The 25,705-nt window shown below is 58.1% G+C and overlaps 2 long non-coding RNA genes across 2 annotated transcripts; one reads left to right on the top strand and one right to left on the bottom strand.

The window, feature by feature from the left end:
• Positions 1-5,510: 5,510 nt before the first annotated feature.
• Positions 5,511-14,904, bottom strand: LOC149521412 (uncharacterized). The gene is made up of 2 exons (XR_016347946.1): positions 14,766-14,904; positions 5,511-5,998 (listed from the first exon to the last, which is right to left on the bottom strand). It is a non-coding gene; the product is annotated as an uncharacterized LOC149521412 (long non-coding RNA).
• LOC149521411 (uncharacterized) lies at positions 13,292-15,231 on the top strand. Its single transcript, XR_016347947.1, has 2 exons — positions 13,292-13,603; positions 14,800-15,231. It is a non-coding gene; the product is annotated as an uncharacterized LOC149521411 (long non-coding RNA).
• The last annotated feature ends 10,474 nt before the right edge of the window (positions 15,232-25,705 follow it).

Genomic DNA, 25,705 nt, shown 5'->3' with positions numbered 1-25,705 from the left:
TATTACTTGTGACAGGCCTTGACCTTTGTCATGTCTTACTCCTATACAAATAGCAAATATATCTAAGCATTAGCAATGTATGTATATTGTACGTGCCCCTCATAGGGGAGTCAATGGCTCCGGGGGATTTGACTTCCCTTTTACACATCACAGTCTGCTCCCCCCAACCCCCCTCTGCTCCCCCCGCCCCTCCTGCCCCCTGCAGTCTGCTCCCCCCAACCCGCCTCTGCTCCCCCCGCCCCTCCTGCCCCCTGCAGTCTGCTCCCCCAACCCACCTCTGCTCCCCCCGCCCCTCCTGCCCCCTGCAGTCTGCTCCCCCAACCCACCTCTGCTCCCCCCGCCCCTCCTGCCCCCTGCAGTCTGCTCCCCCAACCCACCTCTGCTCCCCCCGCCCCTCCTGCCCCCTGCAGTCTGCTCCCCCCAACCCACCTCTGCTCCCCCCGCCCCTCCTGCCCCTGCAGTCTGCTCCCCCAACCCGCCTCTGCTCCCCCGCCCCTCCTGCCCCCTGCAGTCTGCTCCCCCAACCCACCTCTGCTCCCCACCACCCCTCCTGCCCCTGCAGTCTGCTCCCCCCAACCCGCCTCTGCTCCCCCCGCCCCTCGTGCCCCCTGCAGTCTGCTCCCCCCTGACCGCCCTCTGCTTCCCCCGCCCCTCCCCCCGCCCCTCCTGCCCCCTGCAGTCTGCTCCCCCAACCCCCCTCTGCTCCCCCCGCCCCTCCTGCCCCCTGCAGTCTGCTTCCCCAACCCACCTCTGCTCCCCCCGCCCCTCCTGCCCCCTGCAGTCTGCTCCCCCCGACCTCCCTCTGCTCACCCCCACCCCTCCTGCCCCTGCAGTCTGCTCCCCCCGACCTCCCTCTGCTCACCCCCACCCCTCCTGCCCCTGCAGTCTGCTCCCCCGACCTCCGTCTGCTCACCCCCACCCCTCCTGCTCCCTGCAGTCTGCTCCCCCGACCTCCCTCTGCTCACCCCCACCCCTCCTGCTCCCTGCAGTCTGCTCCCCCGACCTCCCTCTGCTCACCCCCACCCCTCCTGCTCCCTGCAGTCTGCTCCCCCGGCCCCCTTCTGCTCCCTCCTGCTCCCTGTAATCTGCTCCCCCCGACCTCCCTCTGCTCCCCCCACCCCTCCTGCCCCCTGCAGTCTGCTCCCCCCAACCCTTCTCTGTTCCCCCTACCCCTCTTGCCCCCTGCAGTATGCTCCCCCTCGACCCCCCTCTGCTCCCTCCTGCTCCCTGCAATCTGCTCCCCCCGACATCCCTCTGCTTCCCCCACCCCTCCTGCCCCTGCAGTCTGCTCCCCCTACCCCCCTCTGCTTCCCCCGCCCCTCCTGCCCCCTGCAGCCTGCTTCCCCCACCCCTCCTGCCCCCTGCAGTCTGCTCCCCCCGGTCCCCCTCTGCTCCCTCCTGCCCCTGCAGTCTGCTCCCCCCAGACCCCACTCTGCTCCCCCCACCCCTCCTGCCCCTGCAGTCTGCTCCACCCAACCCTTCTCTGCTCCCCCTACCCCTCTTGCCCCCTGTAGTCTGCTCCCCCTCGACCCCCCTCTGCTCCCTCCTGCCCCTTGCAGTCTGCTCCCCCCAGACTCCCCTCTGCTCCCCCCACCCCTCCTGTCCCCTGCAGTGTGCTCCCCCCTGACTCCCCTCTGCTCCCTCCTGCCCCCTGCAGTCTGCTCCCCCCCGACCCCCTTCTGCTTCCTCCTGCCCCTGCAGTCTGCTCCCCCCAGACCCCACTCTGCTCCCCCCACCCCTCCTGCCCCCTGCAGTCTGCTCCCCCCCGAGCCCCCTCTGCTCCCTCCTGCCCCCTTCAGTCTGCTCCCCCCCCCCTCCTCCCCCTGCCCCCCTGTGCTCCCCCACCCCTCCTGCCCCCTGCAGTCTGCTCTCCCTGTGCTCACCCCCTCCCCTCCTGCCCCCTGCAGTCTGCTCACCCACCCCTCCCACCCTCTGTAGTCTGCTCTCCCTCTGCTCCCCCCCACCCCTCCTGCCCCCTGCAGTCTGCTCACCCCCCCCTCCTGCCCCCTGCAGTCTGCTCCCCCCAACCTCCCTCTGCTCCCCCCACCTCTCCTGCCCCCTTCAGTCTGCTTCCCCCACCTCTCCTGCCCCCTGCAGTCTGCTCCCCCAACCCCCTCTGCTCCCCTCACCCCTCCTGCCCCCTGCAGTCTGCTCCCTCCCCAACCCCCTCTGCTCACCCCTACCCCTCCTGCCCCCTGCAGTCTGCTCCCCCACCCCCTTCTGCCCCCTGCAGTCTGCTCCCCCCACCCAACCCTCCCTCTGCTCCCCCCACCAAACCCCCTGCAGTCTGCTCCCCCTCCCTAACCCCCCACTGCTCCCCCCACCCGCCCCCCTGCTTCCCCCACCAAACCCTCCTGCAGTCCGCTCCCCCCACCCAACCCCCCTCTGCTCCCCCCACCAAACCCCCCTGCAGTCTACTCTCCCCCACCAAACCCTCCCACTCTGCTCTCCCCACCAAACCCCCTGCAGTCTACTCCACCCCAACTCCCCCACTCTGCTCCCCCCACCAAACCCCCCTGCAATCTACTCTCCCCCACCAAACCCTCCCACTCTCCTCCCCCCACCAAACCCCCTGCAGTCTACTCTCCCCAAACTCTCCCACTCTGCTCCCCCATGAAACCCTCCTGCAGTCTACTCCCCACAAACTCCCCCACTCTCCTCCCCTCGCCAAACCTCCTGCAGTCTACTCCCCCGTCTACTCCCCCCACCAAACCCCTTGCAGTCTATTCTCTCCCACCAAACCCCCTTGCAGTCTACTCCCCTCAAATTCCCCCCATGCTCCTCCCACCAAACCCTCCCACTTTCCTCCCCCCACCAAACTCCACTGCAGTCTACTCTCCCCCACCAAACCCTCCCACTCTGCTCCCCCACCAAACCCCCCTGCAGTCTACTCCCCCACTCTGCTCCCCCCACCAAACCCCCTGCAGTCTACTCTCCCCCACCAAACCCCCTGCAGTCTACTCTCCCCCACCAAACCCTCCCACTCTGCTCCCCCACCAAACCCCCCTGCAGTCTACTCCCCCACTCTGCTCCCCCCACCAAACCCCCTGCAGTCTACTCCCCCACTCTGCTCCCCTCACCAAACCCCCTGCAGTCTACTCTCCCCCACCAAACCCTCCCACTCTCCTCCCCCCACCAAACCCCCTGCAGTCTACTCCCCCCAAACTCCCCCACTCTGCTTCCCCCATCAAACCCCCCTGCAGTTTACTCCCCCCAAACTCCTCCACTCTCCTCCCCTCACCAAACCCCCCTGCAGTCTACTCCCCCACTCTGCTCCCCCCACCAAACCTCCTGCAGTCTACTCTCCCCCACCAAACCCTCCCACTCTCCTCCCCCCACCAAACCCCCTGCAGTCTACTCCCCCCAAACTCCCCCACTCTGCTTCCCCCATCAAACCCTCCTGCAGTCTACTCCCCCCAAACTCCTCCACTCTCCTCCCCTCACCAAACCCCCTGCAGTCTACTCCACCCCAAACTCCCCCACTCTGCTCCCCCCACCCAACCCCCTGCAGTCTACTCCCTCCCAACCCCCCACTCTGCTCATCCCCTGCAGTCAGCTCCTCCCCACCAAACCCCCCCCCCCCACACACACACCAAACTGCCCAGCCGGCTTGTGCGGGACAGGCAGGACAGGCTGATGCTGCTGTTGCTTTACAAAGTGCAGCGGGGCAGCGTGAGGCAGGTTGGGGGAGTAGACTGCAGCGATCTCGCACCAAAGTGGCTGCTCTTGCGCAGAAACTCGCTGCCTGTCTACACTGGCCACATGCGCTTGCGCAAGGAAACTGACGTTTCCTGTGTACAACCAGGGCTCCTGGCGCAAGAACTAGGATGCTCCCGCTCAGGAAGAAGCCTCTTGCACAAGAGCCCTTCCAGCACAGGCCAGTGCGGACAGGCACCAGGAATTTCTTGCACAAGAAAGGCCAATGGTTAAAATGGCTAGCAGAGCATATTGCGCAAGAGAGCATCCACACTGGCACGGATGCTCTTGCGCAAAAGCACAGGCCAGTGCAGACGCTCTCTTAGAATCCTAGAACCACAGAGCTGGAAGAGACCTCAGAAGGTCAAGTCCAGCCCCCTGCGCTAGGCAGGACCAATCCCAACTAAATCAACCCAGCCAGGGCTGTGTCAAGCCAAGACTTAAACACCTCTAGGGATGGAGACTCCACCACCTCCCTAGGGAACCCATTCCAGTGCTTCCCCACCTGCCTAGGGAAAGAGTTTTTCCTAATATCCAACCTGGACCTCTCCCACCACAACTTGAGACCATTGCTCCTTGTTCTGCCATCTGTCACCACTGAGAACAGCCTTTCTGCAGCCTCTTTGGAACCCCCTTCAGGAAGCTGAAGGCTGCTCTCAAATCCCCCCTCACTCTTCGCTTCTGCAGACTAAACAGACCCAACTCCCTCTGCCTCTCTTTGTAAGTCGTGTGCTCCAGCCCCCTAATCATTTTGGTTGCCCTCCGCTGGACCCTCTCCAATGCGTCCACATCCTTTTTATAGTGGGGGGCCCAGAACTGGACACAATACTCCAGATGTGGCCTCACTAGAGCCGAATAAAGGGGAATAATGACATCTCTGGATCTGCTGGCAACACTCCTCTTAATGCACCCTAGTATGCCATTAGCCTTCTTGGCTACCAGGGCACATTGTTGTCTCATATCCAGCTTCTCATCCCCTGTAGCCCCCAGGTCCTTTCTGCAGAATTGCTACTTAGCTGGTTGGTCCCCAGCCTGGAACTCGTCTGGAAGAGCTTATTTTGTTTCCCGAAGAAAAAGCTGAAATACTGGACCGTCCAGTTCAAAGCCGGTCACCTGGCAACCATAAGTAGAGTGGTGCCTTGTCGGAGCGGTTCCAGCCTCCATAGCCGCTCGGTTACAGTCTCTGGTGTCCCTCCTCAGACCCCCCCATACCACATTCCCTTTGGTAAGGGTCTGTCTTGTGTTTTCCAGAATACAAGAAATAAAGCAATTGATTAGCAAGAAACAAAAATAGGCACAAAAGAATATAGCTAATACTAAAACTATACCTTGCAAAATCCAAGTTCCCACATGTCCAAACCAGCCTCCCAACCAACCTCAGAGGGTCCAGCTTTTTTCTTGTCTTAGGCTTTCCATAGTTTTTTTTCAATCTCTGAGACATCTTCCTCTACTTCTTTGCTGGTGTCAGAAATATACACACAGCATTCTCTTCCCACTAAGGCACAAACCCCGCCCTTACTAGCTAGGACATAGTCTAGGGCCATTTGGTTTGGGCTTTTTTTCCTCACCCTGGCTCCTGAACCATTACATGTCCAGCAGTACTTTCCAATTGGGGTCAAGGCTAGGTGGATATACCCTGGGTTAGTAAACCCTTTATCCTGCCAAGTATTATTTGGCTTAGTTCACTAAACAGTGTGCCATTCATTTGAGTGTTGTTTAGTGGGACTGGAATCATTGGGATGCCTCCTTCTGAATGTACCGGACTGTGAGCACATATCTAGCAACCTGTGGAATTAAATTCTTGGGAAACTTGGTTCATTAAAAGCATAAATACATTTGAACCATATAGGTTATAACTGCTAGTTTTAAAAACAAGATTAAGCATAAGCTCAATATGAATTGTTTGTCCAGCCTCATGCTGGCTGTTCTTCAGGACTTCGTAGTTTGCTTCACGTATCGCTGGCAGGTTCTTCTGGGCCGCAGCTGGTACCTTGGCCTCGGCCTCTTAGGATCGTTTGCTTCTGGGCCTGGATTGCCGGTACCAAGCCTGCGCTGATCCTCGTCTACTTCTGGACCTGGGTTTCTGGTACCAGGTCTGTGGTGATTCCCATCTGCTTCTGGACCTGGGTCTCTGGTACCAGGTCTGCGGTGCTCCTTGTTGGGGCCCACCTCTGTAGGGGCTGGGTTCCAGGGCAGTCTTCCGCTGGTGAACTTTCACGCAAACCCAGTCTCCTGGTTGTAGTTTACAGCACGGCTCAGTCGGGGCCTCCTGGAAGGCATCCTTAACCTGTGAATGATAAGACTGTACACACCTCATAAGTTCCTGGCAATACTTGACTATGCTTCCTTTAACAAGTGTGGCATCAGCCAGGTTAATTTCTGGGCTGCTCTACAGTCTCATAGGTTGGCCACATACAATTTCATGTGGGCTGAGTCCAGTTTTCTGATTAGGAGTGGCTCTCATGCTCATTAGGGCAATCGGGAGTGCTTCTACCCATGTTAATCCAGAGTCTTCACATATCTAAGCAAGTTTGTTCTTTAAAATCCTGTTTCATCTTTCTACTGCTTCTGCACTCTCCAGGTGTCATGCACAGTGCAGGTCTTGTCTGGTAGAGTAGTACTTTTCCAGGTTTTTTTTTTTTTTTGAACAATTTGCCCAGTAAAGTGGGTACCTTTATCACTGGAGATCACAAGGTGTATTCCCCATGATGGGATGTAATGATTTAGAAGTTTCTTAGCTACTGTGATGTTATCATGTTTCCTGCAGGGATAAGCTTCTACCCATCCCAAAAACAAGCAAACAATAACCAGCACATTATTCAAAAGATTGACATTTAAGCAACTGAATAAAGTCTATTTGTAAATTCAGAAATGGTCCCAAAGGCGGAGGTCTGGTTGCCGGAACTGTCTTTACAGGTTTACCCACATTGTGGGCTTGGCAGACAGGGCAAGCCAGACAGTAATCTTTGGCTGCTTGGGAGAATTTGGGAGCAAACCAATTTTGTTTTAAGGATTGCTACCATCCCCCCTTTTGCCAACGTGCGACAGTCCAGGGAGCACGGGGGCAAGGTGAGGTAGCAAGACCACTGGGGCAACAATGTGGCCATCAGAGCTGCACCACAAGTGGTCTGGGCGCAAGGTGCACCCTGCCAGTCTCTACTCCTGCTTTTCTGATTCTGGGGCTTGGTTTCGCAGGAGGGCCAGTTCTGAAAGAGACGGCGTAGGAGCTGGCGATGGTAGAAGAGAAGGGAAAAACAGCAGGTAGAGGAGCAGATTCCACTACATTCCAGACAGTACAAACTGCATAGCCTGCTACTAAAATTCTGCTAGAATTATAAAAGCAAAAAACCATCTGTGTAAAGCACGAAGTTAAGATTATTCAAGGGACTTAAATTATTCTTTCATTAAAACAACAATATTGTACACACAACCATGTTAGAAATACATATATCAAAATTAAGACACACACAAGACAAATCTGGACAGAACACAGAACACAAACTTATTATGTCATGACACAGAACTATGTTTTTTTTTTCTTCAGTTAATCTTCAGCTGATATTAGCACTTCTTGATGATCTAAAAGACAAAGAAAACATTTCTACCCCCGTTGGGGTGGCCCATTATAACTTAAAATACTGCCTAAGATCGGCTAGGGGAACTAGTTACAGCTAGTTCCTTACCACTTCCATGGGCGAGTGAGCTGTAACTTTCTGAGAACAAGAGAGCTTCATCGGTACTCGTGACCTTCCACTCTCTTGAATTACCTCTGAGTTGCTAGCCTTCCTTATCAGTGGCATGCCTCAGTTTCCCTCTTGTACTGCAGACCAGGCTTTTTTTACTGCCACAGAAACTCTTAGAACAAGGTGCTTGCTAGTTACTATTCCAGCAAGCAAAAAGGTTTTCCTTTCCTGAAAAGAATCACATGCAATGTTACAGACTTACTTATGGGGGACAGTGCTCCCCCCCTTCCAGAACAGACAGGCAGTTTGCAGACACACACGACCTTGGATCTGAAAGCAAGCCAAAAGTGCTATCATCTCAGCCTTGAACAGAAACACTGTGAAGTTTCTGGGCTTGGATTTTTTTAAACAATAATTAGGTTCCTTGGAAGACACATTTAACCCTTAGGGTGCAGGTTTTACAAATTTACAATGTATAGATTCTATTCTTTTATGTGGTTAACCAATTAAGTTTCAGTAGAATTCCTTATTTTCTCTTTAATAGATTTAACAAAGTGTTTGTAGCCAAATGTTTAACTTGACTGTTTCATTGCTAAGATGATTAAAAGAGGCTGCAAGAAAAGAGTCATTTCTTAAAGCAGGTTTGTTTGTTTGTTTTTTTCCCTCCCCCTTAGGATTTGGAGGAACACTTTCTTTAAACTGTTAAACTTATTTTAAACTTTGTGTTTTGCTTTGGATCGGGCAAGTTTGTTACAGGAGCCCGTGTTTTCAAAGGGAAGAGCTAATTCCTTTCAGTTATTTTTCATGTTTCCTCTCTACCTGTGTATGCGTTATAAAGAGGGATAGAGGGGTGATGTTGTGCCAGATTTTCCCCCCAAGCTTGGTTGATATGGGTGTGCCAACTGAGAATTTTATTTTCTTTTTTTTCCCCACTTCTTATGCATTATTTTGGCACAGAGGTGCTGCAGCAACTTTTAAGTTACCTATCTTACTGCAGGGCGGATTTTGCTTTTCTGAGCTTCACTTTTATCCATCAGGGCTTTAATTTTTCTTCTTTTCAAATTTGTTAAATGCTTACAGGTCCTTGGACCATTATGCATGTACAAGTAATATACAGGGGTGCCTTTTGGCAGTGTGTGTGGGGGTGCTTAGACTAACCCCCACCTAAACTAACTTTACACACTCCAAAGAAAGAGTCTGCCGGGTCTAGAGTGTCAGACCTTAGCAACTCATGAACTAAGGGGAGTCGTCACTCCCTCACATATCCGCTGAGTCTCGAGGTTCAGCTGACCCCCCCCTTGAGTTCAGAGCTCCCTCGTGCGAGAGCCCTGGTGCAGCTGGGATCAGCTCAAGTCTCAGACCTATACAGCGGCATTCATTCTTCACTCATTACATTCATACTCATTTTTCACACACATTTTTTTTCTCCTTTTTCACATTTTTCCTACAGTTTCCACATTTAGATGCATCTTTATTTATTGTCCAGTTCCCATGGGTTTCTATTAAGTGACGCTGCCCTAAGACACCCGGCACTTAATATCAGACTTCATTAGGATCCTATACCAGAAGGCACTTATCATAAAGGCACTGGAATTCCTGTAGACTGACCTACCCTCATTTTCTGCGTGCGCTTAATTCTGTAAGACACCGAACCAAAGTCTGCCTGCTTACACCATATTCTGCGAGTCACCGAATCAGAATCCGCCTGCTCGCTCTGCGAGTCACCGAATCAGAATTCGCCTGCTTCTTCTGCAAGTTACCGAAACAGGATTCGCCTGCTTGCTCTGCGAGTCACTGAATCAGGATCCGCCTGCTCGCTCTGCGAGTCACCGAATCAAGAATTCACCTGCTCGCACTGGTCCCCTTTTTGTTGCGAGGCACTGGACTCAAGGTCCACCTGGCTCGCAGGGGTTTCCGGCACCTGCCCCAGCCCGGCAGAACACCACGTCCTGGCGCCTGGAGACAGCCTGGCGGAATGGGGCACTATGGCCTGGGGTTAGCCTCAGAGGTCAGTACTACGCCCACAAATAACAGAGAGAGACAACAAATCTTCCCCACAGTTCCTTGTGCTGAGAGAGAGTAATGGCACCACACCAGCTTTTAGCGTCCGAACACAGAGGGTCCAGCGCATGGCTGTCTCACTAGAGACACTGGTGTGCCCTTTTGGAACTGTGACACATAAGACAGGCCTAATAGACAAAGACAGACACAGACAGACAAAAATGTTAGCCACTTCACAAAATTGAATTTCGTAGCTCCCCTTACCCTGATGGCCGGCCGTCACTCCAAATCCCAAGCCCTCACCAGGAGATTTCGTAACAGGTATCTCCTTACCTTCTATTGAGAGCTCTGAGAGGTTTGGAAGTGGAGTGCCGGTCCATCCATACAGGCAAGTGGCACGTTAGGAATCTCGGTGGAACCTCCAAATTGTCGAAGCAAAAACACGCTCCTCTGTGTTTAGGCAGCTAACAAACAGCTTTATTAATTAATAAAGCACAGCATGAGCCAAACGTGGTCACAGCAGAGCCGGGCCCAGTAAGGCTGCTAATACAATCAATCCTAGTATCTTTATACCCTTAGCCAAACAGTCTGACGTCAGGGCATCCAATTACAGAAATCCTCAATTAAATTTGGAAAAAACAAAGCCTTATCAACAAGATGGCGGACAGGTGCGAGGGAGTACATCTCCTGTCCCAACCAGCCCAATTAACACATACCAATAGCCCATCCTGTAGGCCTCTTCTCACGGGGTGACAGAAAGTTCACTCTGGTCTACGTGCTTGAGAGAAAAGCTGAAATGGTTTCTGATATACAAGATGGCTTCTAGCTAAATATGAAAATAGCTTCTACAGCTTCTATAACCACGACCTGGGTACAGATTACGGACGCAACCCGACAAGATTGGTGCTATGTCATAGTCACCCCCAAACTCGTGTACCCGGTCCTATTGGGGCGAGACTGGGCGGGCTTCCGGAAGGCGCTGAATACGTGGGGGGAAGAGGAGATCTCCGGAGGGGCAGAAGCATGCTGGGGCTCCAACGAGACGGTGACCCGGACACGGGCTCCGGGGGGGGCCAGGCGTTAGAACTCTTTGACGGAGACTTCCTCCAGGAACAACGGGAGGACCCCTCCCTACGACACGCTTGGACCTCGGCCCAAGAACCATCGGAAGAGGGGGCGCCCTGGACCGGAGGTCCAACCGGACCACACTTTGAGGTATGCGCCGACTGGTTGTACCGAGTGGAGGAAGGTAGGGAGGGGCTACCGGAAGTGAGGCAGTTGTTAGTACCAAGACGGTACCGGCCGCGGCTTATGGAGCTCGCCCACGCCAATCCCTGGGCAGGACACCTGGGGTCCGAAAAAACGGTACAGCGCCTGGTGCGCCGGTTTTATTGGCCCGGAGTATTCCAGGAGGTGCAGGAGTTTTGCGCCTCATGCCCCGAATGCCAGAAAGTGGGGCCCCGAGGAGTACCCAAGGCGCCCCTGGTGTCCCTACCAGTGGTGGGGATACCCTTCTCACAGGTGGCCATGGACATAGTGGGGCCACTTGAGAAGTCTCGCACGGGCTACCAGTACATCTTAGTGCTGTTGGACTACACAACGCGATACCCGGAGGCGGTACCTCTTCGTAATGTACACGCGGTGACATTGGCTGCCAAGCTGATGAAGATTTTTTCCCGCGTTGGGCTACCCGAGGAAATCCTAACGGACCAAGGGACTAACTTTACCTCGAAATTAATGAACGAGTTGTGTAAATTGTTACGTATTGGGCGGTTGAAAACGGCAGTCTACCACCCGCAGACGGACGGGTTGGTAGAGCATTTTAACAGGACCTTGAAAGAAATGTTACGGAAATTTGTGGAGCAGGAGCTGAGGGACTGGGACACTCTGTTGCCCGCCCTGTTGTTCGCGGTGCGGGAGGTCACGCAAGCTTCCACAGGATTTTCTCCATTCGAGTTAGTGTTCGGGAGACACCCCCGAGGGATACTAGACATTATACAGGAAAATTGGGAGGAACAAGGGACCCGAGTAAAAGGGTCCATGCAGTACATACTAGACCTACGGGAAAGATTGCACAGGTTGGGGGAGTTCGCAAAGGCTAACCTGGAACATGCGCAAGAGGTACAGGTCCGATACTATAACCGGGGGTCCCGGTTGAGGGTTTTTGAACCTGGACAGTGAGTACTGGTGTTACTCCCCACCCCGGGCTCAAAATTAGTGGCAAGGTGGCAAGGGCCCTTCGAAATTTTGGAAAGGGTGGGGGAGGTGGATTATAAGGTAAAGCTGCCCGGTAGGCGAAGAGATACCCGGGTGTATCATGTAAATCTCTTAAAAGCCTGGAAACAACGGGAGGCCCTCCTAGTTAGCCCCATACCCCCCGACCCGGAATTGGGCCCAGGGGAGGGGCCCAAAACCCCCCCCCCCCCGTGGCTTCCAAATAGGGGACGAGCTCACCGAAAACCAATGAGAGGACCTCAAGACGCTACTCCATACCTTCGCGGACGTCTTAACAGAAAAACCGGGGCGGACGGCTCTTATCCACCACCACATTGAAACAGAGCCCCAGAAGAAAATACGCGACCAGGTACGTCCCGTGCCCTGGCAGATGTGGGAGACAGAACGGAAAGAATTACAGAAAATGCTCCGATGGGGGGTGGTAGAGGAGTCCTTCAGTGAATGGCGCAACCCTATAGTGCTCGTCCCGAAGCCAGACGGGTCTACACGTTTTTGCATTGACTTCCGCAAGGTTAACGCTCTTTCGCGGTTCGATGCCTACCCCATGCCACAGGTGGACGAGCTGTTAGACCGGCTTGGGGGAGCCCGGTATCTATCTATCCTCGATCTGACCCGCCGGTATTGGCAGATCCCCCTCTCACCGACTTCCCAGGAGAAAACGGCCTTTTCAACCCCTTTTGGTTTGAACCACTTTACCCAGATGCCATTTGGCCTCCACGGGGCCGCTGCCACATTTCAACGCCTCATGGATCGGGTACTAAGGGAACAAGGCCGGTGGGCAGCCACCTATATTGATGATATAGTCGTATACAGCCAAACCTGGGAAGAACACTTACAGCACGTAGAAGCCGTCCTCCGAGCCCTTCGAGAGGCCGAGCTTACCGCAAACCCCCGAAAGTGTCGATTTGGGGAGAAGGAGGTAGCATACTTGGGCTACATCGTAGGCCGGGGGCAATTACGCCCACTGGTGGAAAAAGTAGAGGCCCTTCGGAACCATCGTACACCGACAACCAAAAAACAGGTGCACCAGTTTCTGGGACTGGCGGGGTATTACCGCCGATTTGTACCAAACTTTGCAACTATAGCCGCACCTTTAACGGACCTAACCCAAGTCACGATGCCCCAAAAAGTGTGTTGGATGCCAGAATGCGAAAGATCGTTCCAGGGGTTGAAGGAGAGTCTTAGCCGGGCTCCCGTGTTAGCCCAACCCGATTTTAACCGTACTTTTACTGTCCAAACAGATGCCTCGGGGACGGGGATCAGAGTGGTCCTGTCCCAGGGGGACGGAGAAGAAGAGCACCCAGTCATTTACATCAGCCGGAAATTATTTCCCCGCGAACGCCAATATTCGACCATCGAGAAGGAGGCGCTAGCCGTAAAATGGGCGCTAGATATGTTAAGGTATTATCTCCTAGGAGACTGGTTCCGCGTAATCACCGACCACGCCCCCCTGCGTTGGCTACAGACCATGAAGGACTCTAACGCCTGAGTGATGCGATGGTATCTGGCCCTGCAGCCCTACGCTTTCGAGGTGGCACACCAACCCGGCTCGCAACATCAAAACGCGGACTTCTACTCCTGGCAGTATGAGAACGAACAAGGGGAAGAAGGAAGTAAGTTAAAAGGGGGGGTGTGTGACGGGACGCGCCCACCCGACACAGGGAGCAACCCCGGCAGGCCCTGCTTAGCCGGCGGCTGCAGGAAAGCTGGCGGTGTCCCGGCTGTTTAGCCGCTGCCCAGCGGGCGCTGGCCGATGACGTTATGCTCGGCGCCCGCAAGAAGCGGCTGGGACACCAGGGTGGTTGCCGCGGCAACGCGGGGCCAGGCTGACGCCAGAGGCAGGGCTTCTGGGGCACGGCCAGGGTTGCCAACCCGGCACGAATATAAAAAGGCGCCGGCACCGGACCAGAGGAGGGGGGAGCGGCAGGAGCAAGGAGCGGCAGGAGCAAGGAGCAGCAGGCGCCCGCTCGCCAGGACCCCAGCACATAGTAAGAGACGCGACACCCCCCGCGTGGTGGATGGCAGGACCATGCCGAGAGGGGCGAGGAAGGAGGTGGCCCAGGGCAGAGCCCGGAGATGGCTGGTGTGCTGGCGAGTTACGGTTTTAAACCCCGCCAGCCGGACCGGATCTAGTGGGATCCGAGTCCTTAGGGCCCTGGGCTGGAGCCGGTGACAGGGGGTGGGCCCAGGCCCCCCTTCCCCGCCCTTCCCCCCAGAAGGGCTGGGATAGATAAAAGGGAGCGTTCCGGGGAGAAAGCCACGGGGGCATAGTCACGCTGGTACGGACGACGCGCGTGGAGCGTCACACCTACATAGAAAACTTGTAGAAAACTGAGTATATTGCTCCACCCCTCCCCCATCTAACTCACCTGGCCAGTGAAGTTAAGGGCAGCAACTAGTTGATAACAGCAAGACGGGGGGGGGGGGGGGAGAGAGAGAGAGAGAGAGAGAGAGAGAGAGAGTGTGTGTGTGCGCGCGCATGAGTGACATGTCATATTGATTATTCTATGTGTGATCAATGTGAAAGTAGAAAGAATCATACTGTAAGAGAAAGATGAATTGTGCTGTAATAATTGAATAAATTGAAGGAATTCTGTTTGTCTTTTAAGAGGAAGAAGAAAAGTATGTTAATGTTGATTGTAGGTATGCAGATCAAGGTGCTAGCCAGATGGGCCTAAGTTTAACAGGAAAAGGAACATTAGGTGTTAGGAAGAAAGCAATTCCAGATAATCAGGGAGATATGGACAGGAGATTGCTGTGTGCTTGATATTGAAATGAAGATACTTAACCACACTACTAATGTGAAGTTTTGCCCCTCTTTTGATCCTGTTAACTTGGCCTTTTGACTGTATAAATCAAGGGGTTTGAACCTTGTTTGAGGCTCACATTTTCTGGATGCATTTTAGCAGAGCTTTGCTGAAATAAACAGAGCAGTCTGACAAATCTGTGAGTCCTGTCTGACTTTGACATCAATAAATATGGCATGTTGCCTTATCCCTCTGAAAAAGAGCCCGAGTACTTCTTTTAAGTACAACACTGTGACTTTTGTAGCTCCTGTTTTCAAGTTTTTCCACCACAAGCCAGAGGGCCTTTTCTCAGGGACCCATGCCACGCTCGCAAGCGTCTGTGCGGCCCTCCCTCGATACTTACCTTGAGCCAATTGCTATTTGCTCTTCTTCCACAGATCGCTGTCTGGTTTCCATCTGCCGGCAGGGTATCGGCGGGTGGCTCCTTTCGGTCTCTGCCACCAGGTGGCCAGCCTCTCATCTACCCCAAGTCTACAGGGACCGAAAGAGAGACAGAGAACGCTTAGGCGCTAGGCCACTCCAGGTGTGTGGAAAGGACAGACACATGCGTCACCTGGCTACTGCTCACTGGAGCCCAGTGTTGCCTCTAACATTTCCCCTCCAGGAGCAGACTGAGTTTGTCTCATGCTCCAAGATCGAGGTCACGTGCCCTTCTTCGGATGCCTGCCACCCACGCGAAGACATGGCTCGTCTGTGTTTTTAAAACATTCTGGAAGAAAGAGTACTAACACAAGTGAGAATTAACACGGTGCGTGACTGTAAATATTTGTTTGATATGAAGTCAAATAAAAGGAAAATTAATACTGCAACATTTTCAGTGGCCAACCTCCTCTCCTCTCCCCTCCCCTCCCTCCTCCAGCTGGCCTAGATGATCTCTCCGGGTCCGTTATGGTAAAACCCGCCCTGGGACCCTGTGCTGAGGTGACAAGTTCTTCACAAGATACTGGGTATATAAACATTCCTCCTTTAACATACACATGTATGTTTGCAGACTCCAGCCACATGAGCTGATCTTAGCTCACATGATCACTAGATACAGGCTACATCTACACTGGCATGATTTTCCGAAAATGCTTTTAACAGAAAAGTTTTCCGTTAAAAGCATTTTCGGAAAATCGCGTCAAGATTGGCAGGACACTTTTCCGCAAAAGCACTTTTTGCGGAAAAGCGTCCGTGGCCAATCTAGACGCGCTTTTCCGCAAAAAAGCCCCGATCGCCATTTTCGCGATTGGGGCTTTTTTGCGGAAAAGAAATCTCTGCTGTCTACACTGGCCCTTTTGCGCAGAAGTCTTTCGGAAAAAGACTTTTGCCCGAATGGGAGCAGCATAGCATTTCCGCAAAAGCACTGACAATCTTACATGAGATCGTCAGTGCTTTTGCAGAAATTCAAGCGGACAGTGTAGACAGCTGGCAATTTTTTCCGCAAAAGCAGATGATTTTGCGGAAAAACTTGCCAGTCTAGACACAGCCACAGTGTTTTGGTCATTCTTAGGAACTAAGATTCCTAATTTCCTTTTAGCAGCTATTCCCTAGTGTTCGATTGCGCTATAGTTGTCGTTCGGTACAGAGGAGAAGAGGAACAAGGTTAGCACACTTTCCTAGTTGAAAATCCAAGGAGAAGAAAGGGGAGAATTGCAAATCAAGACTCTCTTAAGGTGGCTGAAAGCTACTTTGGTCTGGGCAGGTACTCAGTGGTACCAAGGCAGACTTTTCTGTGGCTCGGTTGTCTAATGCCACACTAAAACAAGTCTACCACGCCGAACGAAAGAGCAGACAATTACATGAAAGGGAAAAAAGGTGGCTTGGCAGAGAATTTGCTTCCGGACAAAAACAAGAGACTGCGGTGGTTAAAGAACGGGAGGCATACCTGTGCATAAACCAATTCACCAGAAACCTTCTGAACAACCAGTTCAGTCACATGTCCTTTCAGGGACAAGCACCTTAATGACGGTCGCCCTGACATTTTATTTTGCAGACGATTCTACTTGTGGAAGGGCTGCTGGAGTGAAACTTGAGGCCCAAGCAGGAGGAAAGTTTCATTTTCTAGTACCAAGTAGAAAACCAATAATAGAACAAAAAGGCTAAAAGATGCCTAATGAACTAAAGACTATGTGGTTGAAGTTTTGATTTTCAATCTTTCCTCCAACTGCAGTTGCTCTTTCATTTTTCGTGAACAAACCCTAAACAGATACTACCTTATAAGGACACAGAAATCCAAGGTAACCTGTTCTCCCAACTCTCGCTTTCAGACGGGGAGGAGAACCTTATTGGGGGGGAAGGCACACACTAGTAGGGTGCCAGATGGTTTCAGCAAAAAAAAAAAAAAAAGCGCCAGGAAAATTTTTGTTGAGGAAAAAAACCCAACCAAACAAAAAAACCCCACCAGGAACATTTTTGTTGAGCAAAATCCAGTTGTGACCCCTTTAATTAGTCAGCCAATCTCCCCACCCCCAGCTTATTTCTGCTGGGCGCCGAGCCAGGAAAAGCAGAAAAGACTGGACATTTTGTATTTTCTAAATGTATTTACCGGACAAAAAGTGCAAATACCGGGCTGTCTGGTTCAATACTAGACACCTGGCAACCCTACACACAAGTGTGAAGAAAAAAAAAACCCCAACCCCCACCATCCTCATTAACACATGCCCCAACTGAGAAGGAGGAAGAGGCTCCCCACATTCCCCTCACACACCGGAGCTTGTGAGGAGGGGGGAAGGGGGGGCAGGCTAGCAGATTTTGTCTGCTCCAATCTGGAGGGGAGCTAGAGCGTTAGTGTGGGAACCTTGAGGCTCGAGGGCCAGACTCACGTGAGCTGGGGTATTAGGTTCCTAAGCCCTGTTTTAAGAACAAAACCTCTTACTCTTAAAAATCGATCCCCATATCTCTGGTTGGAGCAGCTTCATGCAGGTCCTCGTGGATGGAAAACTGCAGCAAACTGTATGAACAGAAACAAACAGAAGCCCCAACAGCAGCTGGAGGTGGGGCGAGGCTGCCCCAGCAGGGACACAACTGGGCAGCCGTCCACCACCAGATCAGGAAAACAACCGCGCCATTCCCCTTCCAGCAGGAAGGCGAGTGCCGCTGCAAGGCTCCACAAAGGAGGTGGGTGGCAGAGGGTTTTTTGTGCGCATCTTTAGCGGCAACTCCCCTGGTGCCCCCTTCTCTAGTCCAGCCAGGCCTAAAATGCTCATTGCTTAGAAGGTGGGTGGGGAACCTAAGGCCTGGGTGCTTGGGGTTCCTCCACCGTTGCCCCCCTCCCCTCCCCTCCCCTCCCCTCCCCTCCCCTCTCCTCTCCGTGGGGCTGGAGCGCACAAACCGACTAGGCTGGGCCCTGCAATGCTCTGGCCGGCCAGGGGGATGTTTCTCTGCTCAGTTGGGGGCCAGGCAGGGAGGCTTTTCTCTTTTGTGTGTTTGTCTCTCACTGGTTCACCCCCCAACTGATTTTGGCCCCCGACTCCTCAAAGATCCTCCCGTGAATTCTCAGCCCGTCCACCCCCCTCTCCCCACACGCTCCCGCCCAGGATGGTCTGGGAGGCAGGAGGCACAGCCGGGCACTGGGCAGCAAGGGCCAGGAGCATCCCCCTCGCTACAGGTCCCCTCCTCCCTCCACAGCGCTCCCCGCCAAAATGCCCCCCGCCCCCGGGAGACACGCCCGAGCCCCGGGCACAGGGGGAGATTCAGTGGGCACCCGGCCCCCGCCCAGGCAGCGAGCAGCGGGGCCCGGAGAGAAGCTGGCGGCGGCAGAGCTGGGAGCGAGGAGGAGAGGGAGGAGGGGGAGGCTCCCCCCGCAGTGCTTTCCCGCCCGCCTCGTCCGCGCGAGCGCCCCGGCAGTTGCCCGTCCAGCCAGCGCCGCCCGCCCCTGCGCTCTCCCGCGCCCTGGCCCCTTCCCCCTCCTAGTGCCAAGCACACCCCGGCCCCTCCCCCTCCCTCCTGCCCCCCCAGTGCCAAGCACCCGCCAGCCCCTCCCCCTCCTGCCCTGTCAGTGCCAAGCACCCCCCGGCCCCTCCCCCACCCTGCTGCCCCCTCAGTGCCAAGCACCCCCAGCCCCTCCCCCTCCTGCCCTGTCAGTGCCAAGCACCCCCCAGCCCCTCCCCCTCCCTGCTGCCCCCTCAGTGGCAACCACCTCGTGGCCCCTCCCCCTCCTGCGCTGTCAGTGCCAAGCACCCCCCGACTCCTCCCACTCCTGCCCTGTCAGTGCCAAGCACCCCCCGGCCCCTCCCCCTCCTGCGCTGTCAGTGCCAAGCACCCCCGACCCCTCCCACTCCTGCCCTGTCAGTGCCAAGCACCCGCCGGCCCCTCCCCCTCTCCACTGCCCCCCCAGTGCCAAGCACCCTCCAGCCCCTCCCCCTCCCCACTGACAAGCACCCCCGGCCCCTCCCCCCTCCTGCCCTGTCAGTGCCAACACCCCCCGGCCCCTCCCACTCCTGCCCTGTCAGTGCCAAGCACCCCCCGACCCCTCCCACTCCTGCCCTGTCAGTGCCAAGCACCCCCCGGCCCCTCCCTCTCCCTGCTGCCCCCCAGTGCCAACCACCCCCTGACCCCTCCCCCTCCTGCCCTGTCAGTGCCAAGCACCCCCCCCGGCCCCTCCCCCTCCCTGCTGCCGCCCCAGTGCCAAGCACCCCCGGCCCTCCCCCTCCTGTCCTGTCAGTGCCAAGCACCCCCCGGCCCCTCCCCCTCCCCGGTGCCCCCCGCCCCAGTGCCAACCACCCCCGATGAGTAACTCTTTCTTCTCCTTCGAGTAGTCCCCGTGGGTGCTCCACTCTGGGGGTACGTCTACACTACAGCGCTAGTTCGAACTAACTTAGTTCGAATTAGTTAATTCGAACTAAGCTAATTCGAACTAATGCATCTAGAACTAAAAACTAGTTCGAACTAGCGTTTTGCTAGTTCGAACTAGCGCGTCCACACTGATTGGACGCAGGGGGGCATTTAAGGGCAGCTGAAACCGGTTCTGGCAGGGCATCAGGTCAGCAGTTGCTTTGTGTGGCTGCTGTCTGAGGCTATCTGAGGCTCGTGCTTAAAGGGACCCCCCCTGGACAGCCGGTTCTCAGCTTTTCCTGCTTGCTTGCCAACCTCGCCGAGGGACAGCAAAGCGTCGGTCTCTGTGCCCGTCTGTGTCGGTGCTTCCCTTCGAGGGGGACCGCCGCAGGTGGCAACATGGAGCCACGGCTCGCCCTGCACCTTCTGGTGCACGTTCTGGACTTGCTGCTGCAAGCCTGCCAGCAATGGCTCGAGGCTGCCTGGCACCACCTGGGGAATGTCAGCCCCCTGCCTCTCCGCCTGGCTGCCCTGGGGGGCCGTGGAGGAGCCGCGGCGGCGCCCCGGCACCGGCGTGCCCCGCCGCGTCTGGCGTCTGGACACCAGCAACGACTGGTGGGACCACATCGTCCTGGAGCGCTGGGACGACCGACAGTGGACCCAGAACTTTAGGATGGGGAGGGACACCTTCCTGGAGCTCTGCGAGTGGCTCGCCCCTGCCCTGCAAAGAAGGGAACCAGTTTGGCATGGGGAGATCCACCGTCGGAGCGGTGCTCATGCAGGTACGGCGCTCGTCGGCCACCTAGCCGGGGGGGAGGGGGGCTGCGAGGAGGGGATGGGCCGCCCCAGGGACAAAGGGGGGGGCGGGAGGAGGCGAAAGCGCCCCGCACCGGAGGGGTCGGGCTGTCCCAGCCGTACTACACGCTGCCAGGGGGGTTGCTTCCGGGAGTGGGGCGCGGAGCACTGCCAGGACACGCACGCTCCCAGCCACCCGGGCGCCCCACTGATTGGCGCTTTGCTGCGTCTCTCTCCGCAGGTGGTCAAGGCCATCAACCGGGTGCTGCTCCGCAGGGTGGTCCGCCTCGCCGACCCGGACGCCGTCATCCGGGGATTCGGCGCCCTGGGCTTCCCCAACTGCGGGGGGGGCCATCGACGGGACGCACATCCCCATCCGTGCCCCGGAACACCAGGCGTCCCGGTACGTCAACAGAAAGGGGTACTTCTCCGTCATCCTGCAGGCCGTGTGTGACCACCGGGGACAGTTCACGGACATCAATGTGGGCTGGTCCGGCAAAGCACACGATGCACGGGTGTACCGGAACTCCTCCATGTGCCAGCGGCTGCAGGACGGGACCTTCTTCCCCGACCACCACATCAGGGTCGGGGACGTGGACATGCCCGTCTGCCTGGTGGGGGATGCCGCCTACCCACTGCAGCCATGGCTGATGAAGCCCTACACGGGGCACCTCAATCCCTCCCGCCAGGCCTTCAATAACAGGCTGACCAGGGCCCGCATCGTGGTGGAGGGGGCCTTCGGGCGACTGAAAGCCCGCTTTTGATGCCTCCTCACCCGTCTGGACCTGGCCGAGCACAACATCCCTCCCGTGGTGGCGGCATGTTGTGTGCTCCACAATTTGTGTGAGCAGAAGGGGGAGGCTTTCCTGCCAGCATGGATGGCTGAGGCTGACCGCATGGCTGGACACTACAGTCAGCCCCGCACCGCCGCCGTCTGGGAAGCCCAGCGGGGGGCCATCCGGATCCGGGAAGCCCTGCGGGAGAGCTTCCAGGTGGAGGAGGAGGAGGACTGACCTCTCCCTGCATGCCCCACCGGGGCCTTCTTCCACCCTACCCCCCCTTCCCTTTTCCCCTCCCTACCTACTGTCAAATAAAGACACCTGTTATTCAAACATAAACGTCTGTTTATTTCACAGAACTGGGGTGGGGGGAGGGAGGAATGAAGGTGGGAGAAGGGAGGGGGAAACCTGGGACGAGGGAGCTGGAAGGGGAGGGGAGGGAAGGGAGGAAGGGAAAGGAATGCTCAGGGGTGGGAGTCCGGCTGCCTCTCCCGTCTCGCCACACTGCGGGTCCGGGGGCGTCGGTGGGGAATGGTTGTGGAGGGGGGGGCAGAGGGGACAGGGGGTGTGGAAGAAGCAGGAGCGGAAGCAGGAGCGGAAGCAGGGGGAGCAGGGGGAGCTAGAGGGGGAGCAAGAGGGGGAGCAGGGGGAGGAGGAAATGGAAAGCGGTCCAGCAGGCTCTGGAGGTGGCCTCGCAGGGCACGGCCCTGCTCCTCCAGGGCCTCCAGACTCCTCCGGCGCAGCCTGAGGTCCTCCTGGACCCAGTGGTCCTGGAGACGGAGCTGTCAGTCCAGGAACCGGAGGTGCCGCCTCTGGTAGTCCTCCTGGTTCCTGGCTGTCCTGCTTGCCCGGGCGCGGGCGGCTGCTGCAGGCGGTGTGGTGCGCCCTGCAGGCCCAGGTGCTGCGGCTGTGGTGCAAGAAGACCAGCGGTCAATTTCCCCAGGGGCCCAGGTGTGTGAAACCCAGCTCCTCTCTGCAAGGCCAGGGCCCCTGCAGGATCCCCAGCTGCTGCTCCATGGTGGGCAAGGCCCAGGCGCACGGTCCCGGGGCTCCCTCTCACCCCAGCCCCCCGTACACATAAGGGGAACACGAGGGTACTCACAGGTGGATGCCTCCCCGGCCTCTGACGATGCAGGCGAGCGGGTCTGTGGCGTGCCTCGGGGGTCCCGGGTCCTGGGCACGTGTAATTCCGCAGCGCCTCCACGGCGCCGCCCGGTGGTCATGGCCGGGAATGCAAGTGTAATTCCGCAGCACCTCCACGGCGCCGCCCGGTAGTCATGGCCGGGAATGCACGTGTAATTCGGCAGCGCCTCCACGGCGACGCCCGGTGGTCATGGCTGGGAATGCACGTGTAATTCCGCAGCGCCTCCACGGCGCCGCCCGATGGTCATGGCCGGGAATGCACGTGTAATTCCGCAGCGCCTCCACGGCGCCGCCCGGTGGTCATGGCCGGGAATGCACGTGTAATTCCGCAGCGCCTCCACGGCGCCGCCCGGTGGTCAGGGCCGGGAATGCACGTGTAATTCCGCAGCGCCTCCACGGCGCCCCCCGGTGGGCACGGCCGGGAATGCACGTGTAATTCCGCAGCGCCTCCACGGCGCCGCCCGGTGGTCACGGCCGGGAATGCACGTGTAATTCCGCAGCGCCTCCACGGCGCCGCCCGGTGGTCACGGCCGGGAATGCAGGTGTAAGTCCGCAGCGCCTCCACGGCGCCGCCCGGTGGTCACGGCCGGGAATGCAGGTGTAAGTCCGCAGCGCCTCCACGGCGCCGCCCGGTGGTCATGGCCGGGAATGCAGGTGTAAGTCCGCAGCGCCTCCACGGCGCCGCCCGGTGGTCACGGCCGGGAATGCACGTGTAATTCCGCAGCGCCTCCACGGCGCCGCCCGGTGGTCACGGCCGGGAATGCACGTGTAAGTCCGCAGCGCCTCCACGGCGCCGCCCGGTGGTCACGGCCGGGAATGCACGTGTAAGTCCGCAGCGCCTCCACGGCGCCGCCCGATGGGCACGGCCGGGAATGCACGTGTAAGTCCGCAGCGCCTCCACGGCGCCGCCCGATGGTCACAGCCGGGAATGCACGTGTAATTCCGCAGCGCCTCCACTGCGCCGCCCGGTGGGCACGGCCGGGAATGCACGTGTAATTCCGCAGCGCCTCCACGGCGCCGCCCGGTGGTCACGGCCCGGAATGCACGTGTAAGTCCGCAGCGCCTCCACGGCGCCGCCCGGTGGGCACGGCCGGGAATGCATGTGTAAGTCCGCAGCGCCTCCACGGCGCCGCCGGGTGGGCACGGCCGGGAATGCACGTGTAAGTCCGAAGCGCCTCCACGGCGCCGCCCGGTGGGCACGGCCGGGAATGCACGTGTAAGTCCGCAGCGCCTCCACAGCGCCCCCTGGTGGGCACGGCCGAGAATTCACGTGTAAGTCCGCAGCGCCTCCACGGCGCCCCCCGATGGGCAAGGCCGGGAATGCACGTGTAAGTCCGCAGCGCCTCCACGGCGCCCCCCGGTGAAGGCGCTGCGGAATTACACATGCATTCCCGGCCGTGCCCACCGGGCGGCGCCGTGGAGGCGCTGCGGAATTACACGTGCCTTCCCGGCCGTGCCCACCGGGCGGCGCCGTGGAGATGCTGCGGAATTACACGTGCATTCCCGGCCGTGCCCACCGGGGGGCGCCGTAGAGGCGCTGCGGAATTACACCTGCATTCCCGGCCGTGCCCACCGGGGGGCGCCGTAGAGGCGCTGCGGAATTACACCTGCATTCCCGGCCGTGCCCACCGGGGGCGCCGTGGAGGCGCGGCGGAATACACGTGCATTCCCGGCCGTGCCCACCGGGGGGCACTGTGGAGGCGCTGCGGAATTACACCTGCATTCCCGGCCATGGCCACCGGGGGGCGCCGTGGAGGCGCTGCGGAATTACACCTGCATTCCCGGCCGTGCCCACTGGGGGGCGCCGTGGAGGCCCTGCAGATTTACACGTGCATTCCCGGCCATGCCCACCGGAGGGCGCCGTGGAGGCGCTGCGGAATACACGTGCATTCCCGGCCATGCCCACCGGAGGGCGCCGTGGAGGCGCTGCAGATTTACACGTGCATTCTCGGCCATGCCCACCAGAGGGCGCCGTGGAGGCGCTGCTGAATTACACCTGCATTCCCGGCCATGGCCACCGGGCGGCGCCGTGGAGGCGCTGCGGAATTACACCTGCATTCCCGGCCGTGCCCACCGGGGGGCGCCGTGGAGGCGCTGCAGAATTACACCTGCATTCCCGACCGTGCCCACCGGGGGGCGCCGTGGAGGCGCTGCGGAATTACACCTGCATTCCCGGCCGTGCCCACCGGGGGGCGCCGTGGAGGCGCTGCGGAATTACACCTGCATTCCCGGCCGTGCCCACCGGGGGGCGCCGTGGAGGCGCTGCGGAATTACACCTGCATTCCCGGCCGTGCCCACCGGGGGGCGCCGTGGAGGCGCTGCGGAATTATACCTGCATTCCCGGCCGTGCCCACCGGGGGGCGTCGTGGAGGCGCTGCAGATTTACACGTGCATTCCCGGCCATGCCCACTGGAGAGCGCCGTGGAGGCGCTGCAGATTTACACCTGCATTCCCGGCCATGCCCACCGGGGGGCGACGTGGAGGCGCTGCGGAATTACACCTGCATTCCCGGCCGTGCCCTCCGGGGGGCGCCGTATAGGCGCTGCGGAATTACACCTGCATTCCCAGCCGTGCCCACCGGGGGGCGCCGTGGAGGCGCTGCGGAATTACACCTGCATTCCCGGCCGTGCCCACCGGGGGGCGCCGTGGAGGCGCTGCGGAATTACACCTGCATTCCCGGCCGTGCCCACCGGGGGGCGCCGTGGAGGCGCTGCGGAATTACACCTGCATTCCCGGCCGTGCCCACCGGGGGGCGCCGTGGAGGCGCTGCGGAATACACGTGCATTCCCGGCCATGCCCACCGGAGGGCGCCGTGGAGGCGCTGCAGATTTACATGTGCATTCTCGGCCATGCCCACCGGAGGGCGCCGTGGAGGCGCTGCAGAATTACACCTGCATTCCCGGCCATGGCCACCGGGGGCGCCGTGGAGGCGCTGCGGAATTACACCTGCATTCCCGGCCGTGCCCACCGGGGGGCGCCGTGGAGGCGCTGCGGAATTACACCTGCATTCCTGGCCATGCCCACCGGGGGGCGCCATGGTGGCGCTGCGGAATTACACCTGCATTCCCGGCCGTGCCCACCGGGGGGCGCCGTGGAGGCGCTGCGGATTTACACGTGCATTCTCTGCCATGCCCACCGGAGGGCGCCGTGGAGGCGCTGCGGAATTACACCTGCATTCCCGGCCGTGCCCACCGGGGGGAGCCGTGGAGGCGCTGCGGAATTACGCCTGCATTCCTGGCCGTGCCCACGGGGGGGCGCCGTGGAGGCGCTGCGGAATTACACCTGCATTCCCGGCTGTGCCCACCGGGGGGCGCCGTTGAGGCCCTGCAGATTTACACGTGCATTCTCGGCCATGCCCACCGGAGGGCGCCGTGGAGGCGCTGCGGAATTACACCTGCATTCCCGGCCGTGCCCACCGGGGGGCGCCGTGGAGGCGCTGCGGAATTACACCTGCATTCCCGGCCGTGCCCACAGGGGGGCGCCGTGGAGGCGCTGCAGAATTACACGTGCATTCCCGGCCGTGCCCACCGGGGGGCGCCATGGAGGCGCTGCGGAATTACACCTGCATTCCCGGCCGCGACCACCGGGGGGCGCCGTGGAGGCGCTGCGGAATTATACCTGCACAAAATCCAACCCCCGATCGAGAACCGTACTTAACTTTAGAATCTGAAAGCAAGTCTTCCAAACCGGCAAAGACGAGCCAACCTCTTCTTCGTTCGCAGAGAAAGCTTCAGAGCGCGCCGACACGGAACGCTTCCTATGGAAATGAAAAACAATTCTCACGGTTAAGGCGCGCCCTACAAACGCAAAC

The sequence above is a fragment of the Pelodiscus sinensis genome, chromosome 27 (assembly GCF_052426305.1).
Source record: "Pelodiscus sinensis isolate ZL-2025 chromosome 27, ASM5242630v1, whole genome shotgun sequence".
In the NCBI taxonomy this organism is placed as follows: domain Eukaryota; kingdom Metazoa; phylum Chordata; order Testudines; family Trionychidae; genus Pelodiscus; species Pelodiscus sinensis.
This window is presented reverse-complemented; position numbering and strand designations above follow the sequence as displayed.